This window comes from Gracilinanus agilis, chromosome 1 (genome assembly GCF_016433145.1).
Source record: "Gracilinanus agilis isolate LMUSP501 chromosome 1, AgileGrace, whole genome shotgun sequence".
Lineage (NCBI taxonomy): Eukaryota > Metazoa > Chordata > Mammalia > Didelphimorphia > Didelphidae > Gracilinanus > Gracilinanus agilis.
In genome coordinates, this window is record NC_058130.1 from 496,243,964 (window position 1) to 496,262,994 (window position 19,031).

General features: G+C 36.4%; 1 protein-coding gene and 1 pseudogene across 12 annotated transcripts in view; one reads left to right on the forward strand and one right to left on the reverse strand.

Moving 5' to 3' along the window:
• Nucleotides 1–19,031, forward strand: part of EYA1 (EYA transcriptional coactivator and phosphatase 1) — a 151,871-nt gene that overhangs the window by 79,403 nt on the left and 53,437 nt on the right. The window lies entirely within an intron of this gene.
• Nucleotides 9,050–12,180, reverse strand: LOC123232559 (annotated as a pseudogene).

Consider the following 19,031-nt stretch of genomic DNA (forward strand, 5'->3'; position numbering starts at 1 on the left):
ATCATACTGATATATTGCTATATGATCCCAGATTGTATAGAACTTGTGGGGCTTCAGGGAAAACTGCCTGGGTCATCTTTTGTTTGAGAACTTTATATAACTTGAACTTTAGAAGTCAATGAAAACTTGGAGATCATGAAGTCCAACTGTTCCATATTACTGTTAAGGAAAATGAGGCAGAAAAAAAAGTGTAATTGTATGAGAATTATGATTGTTTTTCTGGTTAAAAGGGTCATATGCATTGTTATCTATCAGGTTTAGTTAGTTAGTTAGTTTGTTTTTAAGGAAAGCCATGAGTAACTTTGCAGTAATTCAAGGGGAACAGAAAATTATGAAAGTATGCCTATACCTCAGTCTCACTGGGGCTTGGCCAGCCCAGAATCCCCCTCCCACCCCCATTCAAGCTGCACACATCCTGAGTAGCACTTTACTAATTGGGAAGTGTGGGACAAGGGCAGCCCAAGATAAATGTGAGATACGAACCTCTCTCAGTATGGCTAACAGACATTATCTTCATAGAAATAGGAATCCCTCAGACTTTGGCTACTACTAATTACTAAAAAAAAAAAAACAGCTGCCACAGTGGAATTTCACCTACCACATAATGCGATGTCTAGTAATATTTAAATGTTCTACTTCTTTAATATATGTGTTGTGCCAAGCAATATGCAAATCCCACTCTTTTTTTCTCTGCTCTAAGAACTGTCATCAAATCAATACTACCATTCCTTCAGAAAAGGACATGTCATTTGATTACCTTAATGCTACTTGCCATCCCTGGGACTTCTCAGACTGGAATACCCTTCCAGGATCACTATCCTATTGTGTATTAGAGTGTAATCTCCTTGAGAGCAAGGCTGTGTCTACAAGGTTAGCACTAAATACTTTTGATTCTAATAGAATAAGCTAATGTGCAACCAAATTAAATACAAGTTTACAAAGATTCTGGCTTTAAAGAATATTTATTCCTCTAGCACTCCAAGCTCCAAAGGGTATAGAATTGTTCATGTGGAAGAACACATAGATTTGTTTGATTCTAGAGGGCAGGGGGCAAGAAGCAATGCAGGGAAGTTGCAAATAGGTAAAATGTAGACTTCATGTCAGGAAAAAAATGTTAAATAATTAGAACAGTGCAAAAGTAGAAAATATTCTCTTTGCAACTGGTTTCTCTTCATTAAAGGCCTCAGTTTGGCTCCCCATCTGTTCCTATATCTACATGTTATCTACATCCCTACTATTTATCCCATTTTTTTCTGATCCTGAAACAAAGATATTTAGATTTTAGTATTGACTGTAGTTCTCCTAATGAATAATAGTAGACTTGTAGAGTACCTTTTTTTGGGGGTTGGCAACATTAATAAGTAAAGAAAAATCACCAATTTAGGATATTCTGAAGGACTTCTGTCGTTGCTGGCTGTGTTTTGGCTTATTTGACTTGGTTTTTTCCCTTCACTGCAACCCAGCCAAATTTTTTAATTTTTAAAAATTATTATTGTTTTTCCATATTACATGTTGTTACACTTTTTAATACTTGTTTTCTGACATTTTTAATCCATGTTCTCTCCCTCCCTTCCACTTCTATCCCTACTCCAAGAAGACAGGTAATGAACTGGCACATTTGTCTAGATTTTTTTTAATGGACTTAATTGGGAAAACAAAAGCACAAAACAATGGAATATTGTACTAAAGCATAACTTTTACACAAGATAAGGCAGACCATATGTTACCTAGCAAACTGACAGACACCATACAAGTCAAGGGTTATTTTCATCTTCTTTAATGCTATTATATAAAACTATATGTGTGTACATATCTGTATGTACAAATATTCTTCCTCTTAGAAAATATGAAGTTATGAATTCTATTAAATCACCCCCAGTAATTTGTCATAGCAATTGACCTTTAATTTCAAAGGTGAAGCAGATATATATCACATGTCTGCACAAATGTTTATATATATGTATATATATATATATATATATTAGTATCCCTCCTAAGTGATAACAACTATATATATATATATATATATAGTTGTTATCACTTAGGAGGGATACTAATCATCATGAAAATAATTGGCTTACATAGATGATGCCTACCAAATTACATTCAAGTATATTGTGATAGCTAATGAAAAGGTTTTTTTAGTGCAACCCTTGCTATTCTATTTCTTCCTCGCTTGTACTCCTATTCCACCTTCTAAAACAGACTTCCATAGATCATAGCCAAGGGAAACTAAGACTTTCAGCTCTGAATCCCCTGGATCCATGTATCCTGATCTTCATCCTAATCATTTTCTGCCTTTTGCTGCTGCTCCTTTCTTCAAACTAGATCTCCAGAGATCTTACTAAGGAAGATGCTGAAGCACTCCACTTTGAACATCCTTGACCATTTGTACTCATCTTCATCCCAACTATTTTCCTCCCTGCACAGATCCCACTCTTTTTCTCTACTCTTAAGAACTGTAATCAAATCAATACTATCATTCCTTCTGAAAAGGACATATTTAATTACCTGAATGATTCCAACTACCATCCCTGGGACTTCTTAGACTAAAATATCCTTCCAGGATCACTATCCTATTGTGTATTAGAATATAACCTCCTTGAGAGCAGGACTTTGTCCTCACTGGTTAGCATATTGCTTTGTACAAGGTTATAACTTAATGCTTTTGATTCATTCTAATAGAATAAGCTAGTGTGCAATCAAATTAAATCTTAATTTACAAGCATTATCCATAAAAGCATTACATTAAAGTCCTTAATACATGCAGCATAAGAGAAAAATGATTTTATTTTTCTATTCTGGGAGTCTAGGAAGGCATGGTAGAGTATGGATCTCCTGAAATTTGTCCTATATATATATATATACATATATGTATATATGTATATATGTATATATATATATATATATATATATATATACTTTTCCTTCTATCTTGATATCAATTCTAAGACAAAAGAAGGGAAGAGCAAGGGGACTAGACAATCAGGGTTAAATGACTTTCAAATTCCCTCTCTCTCTCACTCAGACTCTTTTCCTCAGTAATCCCTTTCACTATTACCTTGAGACAGTAAGGGAACTTAAATATAGTTTACATGAGCACAGTTGTTTAATAAATGTTTCTTAAATTGAACTAATGAGACAACTAGGCCTACTCCAATACCAACAGCATCTGTGGAATCATCTGAATCCCTCAGTCAGATTAGTAGGCTTGTTCTAAGATAAGGATACCTTGTTGGTTATAGTGCTTAGACAATTAGCTACACAGTAAGAAAATATGGTTTTGGTTTTGGTTGTTTAGTCATTTAAATAAGCTCTGACTTCATGACCCCACTTGGTGTTTTCTTGGAAAAGATACTATAGTGGTTTGTTATTTCCTTCTCCACTTCATTTTACAGATGAGGAAACTGAGGCAAACAGAGTTAAGGGTCACACAAGTAGTAAGTGTCTGAGGCTGGCTTCAAACTTACAAAGATGAGTCTTCCAGATTTCAGTCCTTGTCCTCTATCTAGTGTGCCAACTAAATCCCCATTTTTGTTTTTACACATTGTTAACATTTGGTGTTGACTATTTTTATTCCTTATTGAAGCTGGGTCTTATACTAACAGTAAAGGTAAGTGGCAAAGTTATGATAGGGTTAGAATATAGAAGAATTTTCCTTCTTACCATATATGTTTTTTAGAGTTTGCTACATCACTAAACATCAATCAAGTATTTATTGAGCAATAACAGATGTGAAAGACACTGTAGTGTGTGCCATGTAAGGAATAATAATAATAAATGTGTCATTTCTGAAGTGCTTTAAGGTTTGTAAAGCATTTGAGCCTTACAAGTCTGGGAATTCTAAGGGTTTCTGTCCTTATCTATATTTTATTTTTAATAAGCTAAGGCTAGAAGAAATTAAGGATATTCCCCCAGAGTCTAGAGATATTAAGTAATTAAGGCAGAATTCAAATCCAAGTCATCTTTCTAAGGCCAGTATTCTTTTAGTATACTATGCCTTTCAAAATTTAAAGAAATAGAAAATATGAATTTGCTCAAAGAACTTCAAGCCTATTTATATATTTCATATTTAAGTGAAAACTTAGTTCATGTTACTGAGAAGCAACATGGCAAATTAGAGTCCTGGCCTAGAAACCAGGAATACCTGAATTGAAGTCCCACTCTGACCTTGGGCTCTGTGACTCTGGACAAGTTTCTTAACTTCTCAGTGCTCTAAGCAGCTCCCTAAGGCTAGAAATTGAAGAAGAGATGCTGACTTACTTTGATGGTGAGAGTTTCTTTCTCTTCCACTTAACTGTATAAGTGTCAATCAGTGGTTCAGACAAGTGATATTATAAACATAGTGGTTGGAAGAACCAAGAAAGGAGGGTGCCAGAGAGGATTGGTTTGGCTATTTCCTCAGAGATGATTACAACTCAGATAAGCAGTGGAACACCATGAGCAAATCTGGGAATATATAAAGCTTGTTCAGTGGACAGTAAGGAGAGATGAACAGGAGGAGTGTCATGGCAGATGAGGTTTAAAAGATATTTATGGGTGTAAGGAGTTAAATTAGGGGTGTGAATAAATATATGTGAATTCTAAGATAGTGCTGACTAAAAGTCACAAGAGGTGGAAAGAGTGAAAGTAGAGAAATGTAAAAGAGGGTAGAGTAAGAAGTCTAGTTTATCACCCATGCAGGGCTCATTAACCCTTCAGCAGGAGGACTCAGTGGTGAATTAAGCAAGGGTTCAGCCCACATGGCTTCCTCCAAGAAAGGGAGGCCTCTCTGGAACTAATCTTTCCAGAAGCCAGGAAAGGAGGTTCAGCTTCTCACTCACCCAAGCCGAAGCTCCAAAAGGAGAAGATCTAGGAGCAGTCCTACCAGAAGCAGTCCATGAGCCAGAGTCCCAGGATGAAGACCCAGTTCCTAGCTCCAAGCCATAGTCCCAGTCCAAGATCCTCCAAGCCTCCAAGCCCCAGATTCAGGCCAAAGACCTCTCGGACAGGAAGTTTAGGACCCTTTATAGTCCTTTTTCCACGGCACTTCCTGTCCCTTCCTCGACTTTACAGGAGCCAATTGCAGTCTTTAAAATTTGCTTAGCACTGCCGAAGGGGTGGTCAGTCATCTCTGGGTTTTCACCCACTTTTAGTAAGAGGCTTGTGAACCTCCCCTACTTACTGTTAAGTGGGAGTGTTTTCAGTTTTTGTTGATTAATTTAAAAATAGACAAGGGGAGAGTTAACCCTGTCTTCACATGGGAGAACAGCTGGGTAGGTCAGTGGATTGAATGCCAGACCTGGAGATGGGAGGTCCTGGGTTCAAATCTGGTCTCAGATACTTCCCAACTATGTGACCCTGGGCAACTCACTTAACCCCCATTGCTTCACCCTTACACAGTATTGATTCTAAGATAGAAGGTAAGGGTTTAAAAAATAATAAAAAATTAAAAAAAAGATATTTATAGGAAAGATTGAAGATGTCTTTGAATGCCAAGATTTTCTTATAGACAGTTAAGTGGCAGTGCAAGGGGCTATTGGGGCATTTCTGAAGGTTTCTGATAATGGGAGGACTACAGTATAACTGGTCATTTAACAGGGATTAATCTAACGATGTGCATTTGCTCTATAGTCATCCTAATGTGAAATGCTAAAGGGTAGAACTTGGGTGTTGGCAGCTGAACATGGGAAGAAAACGGCATTATGAAGACTAGAGAGGACTTAATTCTTGCTTGGCTATAAATAGATATTCAACCTCTGCTTGGTCTGGTCTGGTTTTGATCTGGCTTTTTCTAGTTCCCCTCTATCTTGGTTTCTGTTAGCACCTTCTCTGTCCTTGTACCATGTGGTTATCCAGTGCATGAAACCTAACTTTTAGTTTTTCTATGTGTTTAAACATAAATTTAGGATGCCAAATTCCTTTTGATTCTCATTTTTTTTTCGTTTTTAAAAGACATATGCTAAGTAAGAAAAGCAAACATTGGAAGGCACCACTTAATAGGGAAATGCCCTGATTCTTCCCATTACTCGTTTGACGTCCAGGCAGTAATTATAATAGAAATCCAGAGATGAGAAACATTAACACTGTTTTAATTTACATAAAAAGAAATTATAAACAAGATTTTACTTATAATTCCAGATAAAAACTCCAGTAAGTGTGATACTTGAAATTGATTTCTAGTTAATTAGATCATAAACTCTTTGAGGACAGAGATGTTGAATCTGATGAGTGTATGTTCTTTTTGCACATTGTAAGGACTTAATATATTTTTGTCGAATTGATTTTAAGATGCCCATCATTTGGGTCTTGGGAAAATGGGGAGGATATAAAGGGGATAATTTATATTCTACAAAAGTCTTATAACTCTCAGCAAATAGAAAAACAGACACCATATACCATATGTGGGTAACATTTTAATACCATTTTTTAGAGGAATGACTTTCAACATAAAATATTTCTTTATATCTCAGATAAGGGAACCAATTTTTGAAGCTTATCCTTAATCCTTCCATTGTTAGCTGTCAACCTGGGTGGAAAATAAGCAAGCCAGGTCCCCATAGTGCCCTTTCCTGTTTTTCAGCTTCTTCTTTTTTCCAAAAAACAAAGACATTGAGAGGGCAGAATTTTAGAATGCCATTCAGGCCATGTTTGTGGCTGTAATATCAGCATTCTAAATAAGGAATTATTTGAGGGCTTCAGCACTGGTATTTCTTCATTCAGTTGTTCTGTCCCTCCCTCAAAGGTTTGCACCTGATTTGAGCACACTTTATAAGATATTCACATTGAACTGCAAATCCTAATAAACATGCTCTCATTGTTAGCTTTGCTCGTCTGTTGTACCATTACAGAGCTTAGTAATTACTTGGCAGTTGGTGGCTTTAAATTGCAAAGAAAGGCTCAACTAAATGTATTTTATGGGGCCTTATCTTTGATCCCATACATGCAAAACCAGCACTAAGCCTGATATTCTAACCAGGACCTTAATTATACTTTAAAGAACAATTAATAATAAGATATCCTTAGATTAAACACTTTTAAAGATTAAAGATTAAACACTTCTAAAATATGAAACATTTAGTTTTAAAAAAAATTAACAATGCAAAATAGAAATTCAGAGATCATGTTTTCTTTAAGTGAACCTAATGATGGCATACCTTCAAGAGAGATCAGAATAAACAGCTTACACATTAACCTTTTGCAAAATGTTATCTATTTTTTTAAGTTTATTCATAAATTTTCTTCTAGTAAAACTTAATTCCATTGTTACCTATATTTTGTGTAGCCCCAGCACTACTCTAGAATACTATTAGTTACCAGAATTGAAGCCATCATATTGCTACCTGACCATAATTTTTCAATATTTTAATTTCTATACCCATAAATCTATAAAGTCATAATAATTTTTGTTAGCTTTTAGTTAGGGTTCATTTTTATGAGCAAAAGAACAAAGGGAAAGAAAAAGGACTAAGAGTGTGTATGAATGTAGGTGATTGGGAAAGGGGGGAAAATTTGTATTGATGTGTATGAATAAAAATAGAATCCTTATAATATAATTATCTTAAAAATAATTCCTTAAAATACCTTACTGATTTTTTAAAATCTGGGGGCTTTAAGATCTTCCGCATATCTGGAACTCTCTGCTTCCTGTTTTCCCTGGATTCTTTCAAGTCTCATCTCCAGGCCTACTTTCTATAAGAATCCTTTTTTTCAGGCCTCCTTAATCCTAGTGCCTTCCTTCTGAGATTAGCCTATTCCATCCCATATCTGTCTGATCTGTATAGTTGTTCACATGTTGATTCCCTCTTTAGAATGTTTTTATTTTGTTTGTTTGTTTGTTTATAAACTCTTACCTTCCATCTTAAAATCAGTACTGTATATTGGTTCCAAGGCAGAAGTGACTTGCCCAGGGTCACACAGCTAGGAAGTGTCCGAGGCCAAATTTGAACCCAGGACCTCCCATCTCAGGACCTGGTTCTCAATCCACTGAGCCACCCAGCTACCCCCTGTTTGTTTGCTTTATCTTTCTTTTTATCTCCAAATTTTAGCAGTGTGTGATGCATGGTAGACACTTAATAGATGCTTATTGAGTGACTGACTTACTGATCTACTAAATTGCTATTCTATACTCCTAATTTGTAAAATCAACTTTTTAAAGGACAGTTAACATAAATATTTAAAGGGTAGTACTAATCATAAAATTCAATATTGATGTAAAGTTCTTTAAGACATAGAGGAAAAGGGCTTCAGACTTGGATATTTATTTTTTATTTTATGAGCCATTAACATGTGAAAATTGGCTTTGTTATTAGCTCTCTTGACTATGCACAATCTGAATGCAATGCTTATTATTTGTAATTTCTTTTACTAATTTAATTATAGCTAATTATTGCTAATTCAATCCTAACCTAACAAATTTAGAAAATATTTCCCAATGTTCTTAAAAAGGAAAATATTTAGTTCTTGAATTTGAAGAGAATGGTCTTTGTTTTCAAATTGGAAAAGTAATCTAGTTCATATTCTCAAAACTTAAGAAAAATTAAATAGATTTTCCTTAAATGTTCCGCAAGCATTCATTTGGGTACACAAAGAGCCATAGATAGTTTGAAGCAAAAGTAAGTTTCTAGAGAAAGTAACCAAAATTGGATTTAAAAAAAAAACCTGCAACCACCAATTTTGTCACAGTAACTATGAGATTATGATAGGATGTAGCAATAAATACATGTCATGTATATACATATGTGTGTGTGTGTATATATATATATATATATATATATAAAGCATTGTATAATATATTATACATTGAAATTATGTACACATACCAGATAAGATTTTTCCCCTTGGATTATGGTCTAGTTTTGTTGGCTATGACGCTCAAGAACTGGGTTGCAATGGCAGAGGAAGGGCCTGGAGAAGGATTAAATGGGACTAACTCTTTAGAGGGGAAAATGGAGGTCTCTTCAGGGCTAATACAGGAGAGGGAAAGGGAAAAAAGGAGGAAGGAATGGGGATAGGATGGGGACTCAAAGTGGAGAGAGGAGTATAAGGCAGAAAACTGATAGGAGAGGGCTCAGAAAGAAACTTCCCAGGAAACATGAGCTGCCACCAGAACCCATTTTAGTTGTTCGTAGGTGACAAACATCACTACATTCCAGGAGCCCACACCGAGGAAGGAAGGCACGAACCCTTTGTGGAAGGCTTGGAGTCTCTCCTTCCAAAACATGGTGAAGGTGCCGTGGCCAGCACTGGCATACTGGCCCACTATAGAGTTTACATATCTCATCTTGACCAAATCCATGGGGGAAGAAATGATGTGGTGCAAAAGCTAGGACCAGAGGCTGATGTGGCAGGTCTTCAGTCCTAAGGTGGGTCTTCAGGACGGCATCTTTGACAAGGCTGTAGTCACTAGCTCTGCACAGTTAGCGATAGCATTGTGAGTGATACTGGATGAAGTTCTTTTCAATAGGCCCCAAACCCACTTCTCTGGTGATATAGTCTCACAGGCATCCACTGTGCCCTCATGTTTCCAGTTGCCACCTGCACAAGCTAGAGCCTGGAAACATACCTTCAGCACATCTGGGGTTGGGCTACACCTACTACTACCAGTGGCCGTGTGGTACAGCCTGCCAGAAAGTGGCTTCTTATGCCTACATGGTTGGATGATTTATATCTTGATTGTGAAGAACTGCTAGTATGTGGGAACTTGCTCCAGCATCAGTCTATTCATGAATCTGTGATTTATAATCTAAGTCTTAGGGAGTCAGTAAATCTATTAACATTTATTAAGTGCCCATTGTGTGCCAGGAACTGTGCTAACTACTAGATATATGAAAAAAGGCAAAAGGCAGTTTCTGTCCTCAAAAACGAATAAGCTAATGGGAGGAGAAGACTAATAAAAAGAACTGAAAAGAAAGCTGGAAGAGAGAATGCACTCGGTGGGCCCAAGACGTGATGAAGTACTGCAGACTGGTGGTGCCCTTGGCTCCCCCTACCTTAAGTGGGGGTCTGGGAGGTCGCCACATATGTTCATTCTCCAATCAGAGAGACGGAGGGCTCAGGAGAAGGGCTTGCTGAGGAAGTGTGAGTAGAATAGATTCCATCTTGCAGGAAGATGAGTTTCTAGAGATGATGCAGTGCAGGAGAGCAATCAGGTACAAATAAGATACAAAATTTAGTGACTTACCTAGAATAATGCAGCAAGCACCATATGTATGAAATGGAATTTGAACTCAGGTCTTCCTGAGCTGACATCTTTTGAACCTCAGGTTTTCTAGATGCCCAACACCCTCATCTCATATACTACATCTCACCACTTTTACAGACATACCAACACACACTCACTCACACGTGAGAGCCTTTTTTCACATTGCTGTCTTCTGTTTGGAATGGTTTTCTCTAGCAAATAACGTGCTTCTTCTCTTTATCTGTTGCTTAGCTTATACAAATTTCATTAGAATATTGTTGTTATACACATTTCATAAGAATAATAGATACTGGAATGGTAGCTTAGTTTAGTGGAAAGATCACTAGAATTAGTATTGAATTAAAATTAGTATTATTATTAGAATTCTATTAAACTAGTATTGATCTGGGCAGCTAGCTGACATAGTGGATAGGGCACCAAGCCTGGAGTCAGAAAGACTTGAGTTCCAAACTGACCTCAGATGCTTGTGTGACCCTGGGCAAGTCATTTAACCCTGTGTGTTTCAGTTTCCTTGTCTATACAATAGAGAAAGAAGTAGCAAACCACTCCATTATTTTTGCTAAGAAAACCTCCAACTCAATAACAACAATGAAGTATTGGTTTAACCACTTTCTTAGTCATTTGACCATTAATGACTCAGTCTCAGTTTCATCATTTATGAAAGCAGAATAATACTACCTCCCATCCTACTAGATTAGGGTTATTATACTGAACTGATGAGATAATATGTGACAAAGCAAAAATAAAACTAAAAAAAGAACTATGCAAATTTGAATTATTATTGTGGTTAGTTAGTAATGAGTACAGTGATGAATTGCATAACTGAGAGACATAAAATAAGCACCGATAAGAAACAGAAAGGATGAAATTGGAGAAGATGAAAGTATTTGTTTAAGTCAATGGTTTGAGGTAATAGAGAACATTAAATGACTTTCAGGGATTGGGTGGATGAACACCAAACGAGAGTTATGTTTAGACATTTGCATCATGACTAACAGTATAGGTAAACTTCATGGGAGGAAAAGAACTGCTGAGAATTCACAATGAACCAAAAGGGGACTTGTTGGCTACGTTTAGGGAATACAGAGTCTATGTCTTTACTATCCATTAGAAGGTGACCTCCTTGAGGGAAAAGGCTGTATTTTGTACTCTTTTTGTGGCTCTGGTACTTAGCACAGTTCCTGGCACACTGTAGGCACTTAATATGTATTGTCTGGTTGTTAGATTATATAAAATTTTTATCCAGTGATGCCTCTTCATGTCCATAGTTTGTACCAAAGCTCAGATACAAGACTCTTTCCTACCTGAGGCTTTACCCTCATCCCTTTAGCTAGCAGTATCCCTCCCCAGCTGGAATTATATTCTGATGTTTTTGAATACACTTCATTGTATCTGCGTTGTCTGCCTGATAGAAGGTAAGCTCCTTAAAGAAAGGAACTGCTTCACACTTGTCTTTGTATCTCTAGTGTTTGGGAATATTTTTCTGTCCTTCAAAATAGTTTTAGTACTTGAATATTTTCATCTTATGAAAGGAACTGAATGAATTATTGTGGCCAAAAATCACCCATACCTGCCCATTTTAAAAATTGTAGGATAGACAATACTGAATAGATGCCCAAAATCAAAGTATGCCTGAGTCATCAAATTGCTTTTGTCAGGTCAGCTTTCAAACCCCCCCCCCCCTCCACCACCACCACCACCAACAAGAACCATCCCAGGGTATAAAGCACAATGTATATAAGTAATAAAGGCATCCTCACAGTCAATCTGTCATTGGAGCCTAGAAAGGATAAAAAGACTTTCCCTGTGGCAGGAACTTATGCCAACTCCAAGTAGCCTTTCTGCATAAAGTTCATGAACCAGGTACAGGAAATTATGAGACTAGAAATGATATCAGATGAGATATCGCCTTATCCTTTGAAATCACATTGGATTAGGTTGGCTTTTGGTACTTCATTTCCAGGATCTTTGTTTTCATTATTGTGCACACCACCCATGGAGATCACAATCTACTTCACATCTTAGTAGGTAAGTTTGTGTGAGTTGCAGTGACCAACCCAAAATAAATACCCAGTAGACAAGCCTCGGCCAATCATTTGGTGACAGGCATGCAGTCTATTACTTGGCCCATGTTTAAAGTAATAACAATTTGACAGGGCATTTCACTAACACAATGTGGACTGATTGATTAATTGATTGCTTGTAATGCTAGAACTTGTACTCTATTGGCCCAGCCTTTAAGAATCTTGGATGATCTCCACAATACAAGGAGATACTGGAATATGAGAACAAACATGCCAGGGTTGACCATAGTCATTTAATTCATCTGTGGGTAGTAAAATGCAATTTAAAACATTTGAAAACCATGGTAGGAAGTAGTTATTGCTGCCATATTATTAGGTCACAGGTGACCTCTATCATTTATCCCACTTACATAGCTATGTCTATATACTTCTCCAATCAAAAAACTATAAGTATCCATCTGTATATGGAGAAAGAGGGAAAGGTAGAGAAAGGAAGGGAAGGAAGGTAGTTGGGGGTCCCCCCTAGCAGTAGGGAAATTGAACAGGGTTTTTTTGTGGGTAGGCTAAGGAGAAGATTAAATCAGACTAGACTCCAGGGAAAGTTAGGGAGGTCTATTTAGGGTTAGGAAAGGAAAGTTTAAGAAAGCCAGGGAAAATTAGATCTCTTGGCAGCTAGGCAGGGGCCAAAGCCCTCCACCTAGGTTAGGGGGGAAAAGGCTCCAAAACTCATACTTCTCTCCTCTTTTATTCTCCCTCTGACACCTCCCACAAAAGAAGTGGAATATGTCAGATGAAGTTGCAGTAGAGAGGTCTGGGAGACTCCTAAGTCCACTACAAAACACACATATAACAAGCATGGAGTATTGTTATCATTGTCCATTGTCCTGAGCACCTAAGAGTCACTCATCAAATATTTAACAAGGATTGAGTAAAGGGTCAGTACATTTTTTGGTTGATTGAATGCTTTAATTTGGGGAAAAACCTATCATCGGTGTGGAGAAAGTTCTGGTGATTTATCTCCCTCTATTACTACAGAGTAGCAGGTCTCCTGAAACTTCGTCTTATACAATTCCTTTAGGCACTTAGTACAGGGTGAATTATTCAGGGTCAAACTGTCACTGTTAAAAGAACAAAGCTTCAGTGTATATCTTCTGGATTCCAAGGCTACCTCTCAGTCAATATAAATACTAAGAATGAGTTTTAAGATTTAAACACACTCTTTGCCTCTAGGAAAATTAAAAATCAATAGATGTAAAACAGAAACATATACTCAGTGAAAATTTGCATGCACAAATACAAAATTTATGTTAAAATGATGAAACTGTCAAGCAAGGCAGATTAAAATTTCATTAAGTTCCTTAACACATTGTTTTACTGACTTGCATGTGGAAAGAAGGTTCATCATTTTAATACCATACTAAAAGAGTTTTAGTTGGTTTTTTCCTTGCAGGGGGCATAATTGCCATTATTTTAAAATATGTATATTTAAAAAAATATTGCCCTCCCTTACCAGCAAGATTTTTTGTTTGTTTAGCATAAAAGCCAAAGTAATTCACACATTCTTTTTCTGGTGAAATAATGTAACATTCAATTTTCTTTTCTCTTTTCAAGCCACTTCACTCCACTGCTTTGTTTTCATGAAGAAGGATCTATGAATAGCACAAAATTATATATTTTGTACAATGATATCTGTAGAAACCACCCTGAATTTACACCAATCCAGTTGCATCCAATAAGAATTCATTAAATAACTGCTGGTTATGTTAAAGGAGCTGTGCTAGGGCCCAGGGGTACAAAGACAACAATGAAAAACAGCACTAGGCTTAACGAACTCTCATCATTTGGGGGTTCACAAGATGTACTTGGTAAGGAGAAATATGTTTATTTGAGGAGTTAGCGCTATAATTGAGGGGGAGAAGGGAAGACTTCTCAGTGAAGGTGGTGCATGGACTTGACCTTGAAGGAAGCTCAGATTTGAAGAATGAGGCTTCATTACAGGTATGGAGAAAGCTACTTCCAAGGTGTGGAGGCAGATGATGAAATACCCAATTTGACAAAGGATTAATAGTCTAGTTTGGCAGGAACATATATGTGAAGGAGAGTAATGTTCAGTGGGTCCGAAAAGATAGGATACAACCAGTTTGTGAAAGCCTTTCAACCCAAGGTGAGTTTGCTCTTTCTCTTGGAGTCAGCAGAAAAACTGAATGTTCTCAGAGGAAGTAGATAGAGTACTGGACCTGAAGTCAGAAAGACTCAAGATCAAATTCAACTCCAGACACTACCTCTGTGACCCTGGCAAGTCACTTGACTTTTATCTGCCTCAGTTTCTTTATCAATAATGTGAGGATAATAATAGCATCTACCTCCCATGGTTGTGGTGAGGACCAAATGAGGCCATATTTGAAAATCCCTTAGCACAGTGCCTGGGACATATTAGGATGCTTAACTCTTCCTAAAATGAACATGACAGTGGTGTGGACAGAATAATGCTATAGGAATTCAGTGCCCAGCTTGGCTCCAGACAATTAGGGAGGTTCAGCCATCACTGACTTCCTGTTTGGAGCTCTCAGGAAACATTGTACCACTTCTATAAAAACATAGAAGCATCACTAAGTAAGAATTTAGTGTACACCGAGTAGATGAACCTAATAATTAACTGTCCTCTGATCTTGTTGGATGTTCCACTGTGACTTTAAATATGTTTTTATGGGAATCATTCCTTGGTTGCAACACAAGCATTTGTTGTCATAAAAGACATAAGAAATATTAGAAGAAAGACTTGGTGATTGAAAGTTAACAAGTTAAAAATAGATTTACACATTTTTCTTGTAGGCTTTCTTTCTGAGCCAATATTGATGATAACTTTAACAGTGTGCTGTCTCTTATTCCTCAGGTCAGAAAAATGTTAGGCGTTTTAAATGTGTTAAAATACAAATTTGATTGTAGGGTAAAAAATGAAACCTAGTCTTGATATAAGTTTATAAAAGTACAAGGACATTTTTAGAAACATCTCTTCAGGTCTATCTTTGTTTTGTTTTCCTAAAAAATTTACTAAGATTGATTAAGGCCTTGTGCTTAGACACTTAGGAGTACAAAAATAAATAAGATGACTGTTGCCTTCAAGTAATCTTGCTGCATTCTGATAGTATTAGAGAAGAGATGAAACAAATAGTATATAGCAAAAAAAAAAATAGGATGCGATGAGCACATGGTGCTTCTAAATGGGGAGGGTGGGAGGTGAGAATAAGACATCATGGGAAATATCAAATGGAATGGACATTTAGACCTGGGCCTTAAAGGATAAATAAACATTTAAACAAGCAAGTAAGGGGAAGAGGAAGTTCCTTCTAAGAGTAAAGGACATTAGCAACAAAATGCTTGGAAAAGATGGGACAAGTTTGGAGAATGGTTGTGTGGTAAAGCTTGGCAAGATTTGGGCTTTATGGGATAGTCAATGAAGAACCATTGAAAGTTTTTGAGTGGTGATATGGTTATTACCTAATTTTAAATGCAGCTCAGTCGTTACTTAGTTGGGTGATATTGGACAAGTCATTCAATTTTTTTTTCAACCTGCATTTGCTCTGTAAAATCCGATGGTTAAATTGAATGACTTCTAGAGTCTATTCATTAGTTTTCCAAAACTATATGATATTAAATGACTTTCAGAACATTCAGAATATTCTCTTGGATATCAAAATGCTTAATAACAAATATTCTTGCTAGAAAAATCAAGAACTATTGAGAAGAACTACAAATACTTAGAAAAAGAGCATCCTTTAAGGTAAATTAAACATGGTTTCTGAGGCATAGAATTTGGTAATTGGAAAGGCATCTCAGCTGCCCCCCTCTAGTCCTACCCATACACTAAGATAAATGCCCATTAGAACTTATCTGACAAGTAGTTGTCAACCATTTGTTTGAAGACTTCATAGGAGAGGGAGCACCATGTCTAAAAGTAAGCCAATGCACTTAGGGGAAGCTCTATTTTGAGGGCGTTTTTCCTGACATCAAGCCTAAATTTTCCTTTTTTACAAATTCCATCCTTTGCTAACAGTTCAGCTCTCCAGGGCTTAACAAAATAGTTTTGAACTCCTTCTGTATGACAGCCCTTCACATACATGAAGATAGCTATCATGCCCCACAGCTAATGCAGCCTGGAATAAGGAGCACATGAGTTCAAATCCCACCTCAGATATTTATTAGCTCTGTGACCATGGGCAAGTCACTTAAACCTCTGTTTGCCTCAGTTTTCTTAACTATAAAATGAGAGTAATAATAACACCTACCTCATAGTACTCTTATGAGGATCCAATAAGATATTTTATTAGTTTGATCCTATGGAGAATGAAAGTAAGTCAACATAGCAACCTGGTATTTTGTTTGAGCAACAACTATTTGAGTTTTCATTACCAGCTAATTTTGCTCTAACATACTATTTGATCATTTAAATTTAAATTTTTCCAGTGTACATAAGAATTTCTTATGCCTATAGAAGAATTAGCTTACCTCACCTGAAAGATTCCATAAAGTCAAGGTTTGGGGGAACTTTAAAAGCTTATAAAAACAGTTTAGTTTTTTTTCCAAACCAAAATAAACTTATAAACAGATATTTAAGACTCATTAGCATTTCTTAAATTCTTCTGCTTAACCCCAGAACTAGGAGCAGTGGATAAGGAGTTGAAAAGACACAAGATTAGGCTTAATTTACATAATAGGTTTAAAAGAGATTGTATATTTCTATTAATTCACAGAGAAATGTAAAAATATAACCCCTTTGATTGCCGTAGAACGTGGCATGGGAATTAGTAAGAAAAATGATCCAGTAGCACTTAAGGAAAGGAGGTGACCACCCTAGCTACAGTAAATACTGGGTCACTGAACTTAAAATCCTGCCATATTAAGAAAAACTTCCTAATGATTAGCAACGACCCAAAAGTGGAACTGGTACTTTAAAAAGTGATGTTTTTTCTCTTTGTAGAAGTCTTTGATCAAAAGCTGCATAATCCCTTGGAAAGTACACTGATGAAGAATTGTTTTCTTCTTTTGGGAAGACGGGGATGAATTGAATTAGATGGACCCTCAATTCCCTACGAGCCTTGAAAAATTCTGAGATTTCTCTCAAGTATTTTTAAAATTAAAATTTGAAATAATATCAATTTCCCAAAGAGTTTTGTTAACATAGCTTTGTTATCCATGCAGAGAGAACATTTACGTTCACTGGGGTCCAGCTGTACGCTGTCATTCCCGAGCTTTCTTGGCTTCCTTCCCGCCAATTCATACCACCTTTGTTTGTGTACTTTGCCTATTGAGCTCTCTCTGCCAGATACTAGCAGGTATTTTCCTGTATGCTATCATTGCCTCACCTTTCTCTACTGTCAAACAGATGTATTTGCAGAGGTTTAAGTATGGTAAGAGATGAGAAAATAGTGATCTTCTGAAAAGTAGTTCAAAACTTCTCTGGTTTAGAAAGCAAGGAAGTCGTTCCAGAACATCGCAGTGGTACCTAACAGTGTTTGCTGTCCTGTACCTAACCATGAACTTACTCAACCAAAATATTGGTTGTGGTAAAAATATAAGCAAACCAGATCTCTTCCTTTTATTGCAACAATCTTGTTTTGATCAGGTAACAACCTTATTATTACCTATTACTGTAAGAAAAGCAACAAAAGCTATGAAAAAGTCACTTAAAAAAAGAGAAACTTCAAACAAGGGAAATTATCTAACTTCTACTTTGCACCTAGACTTCTTTTTATTTGGTTATTCAATATTTATGGAATATCACTTGTCTACATAGTACTCTGGAAATCATTGAGAGGGATAAAAAAGAGTAGAGACAGTTTGGTGACATAATAGATAGAATGTGGGTAGAATAAGAATGGAACTGAGCTCGAATCCTACATATATTATATATATTACTTGTGTGACCCTGATCAAATCACTTAACTTACATCAGCCTCAATTTTCTCATCTTTTAAATGGGAATAAAAGCATCTACTTCCTAGCTCTGTTGTAAAGATCAAATGAGCTAACAGAAGGAATCTTCTTTGTAAACTTTAAAGGATTCTATAAATGCTAGCTACAATTATTATGAGTGATACTACTGCCCTTTAGGTGCTAAAAGTTGAGCTATTAAATAATGATGATAATGATACCTCTAATAATAATAATGGCACTTACATAGCCCTTTAAGGTTTGCAAAGGCCCTTTCTCACAACAACCCTAGGAAGAAGGTGTTCTTATTATCTCTATCTTCTAGATGTGACAACTGAGACAGAGAGTTATAAAATCACTTATCCAGAATTAAACAGCTGATAAATGAGGCAAGATTTAAACTCTGGTCTTTCTGACTCTAGGTCCTGCACTCCATCCACTAGATACCTTTGTGTTTTCAAGTTTCTCTCCTGACTCCCACCAAGAATGTAAATGTCTTGAGGGCAGGAACTGTTTTTCATTTTGGCTGGGTATTCTCAAGACCTTCACAGTTCTTGTTGAATTGGATTGAAATATAGGAAAATATACACATGAAATATGCTAAAATGCAATGCAGAATGATTAGATGCTAAATTTAGTTATATGGACAATAAATTCTGTGGAAATTCAGAAAATGGTGATGATGGCATAGCTGGATCATAAAGTCATAAAGTTTCAGATTTGAAGAGGACCTCAGAGATTATCTTGTCCAACCTTCTTATTTTAAAATTGGGGAACAGTGGAATTACTTCTTAGTCCCAAGAGTGGGGAGAGAAGAGGAGAGGTAGAGAAAATGAATCATGTAATCATGGAAAAATACTTAAAAATAATTTAATTAATTAAAAATAAAATGA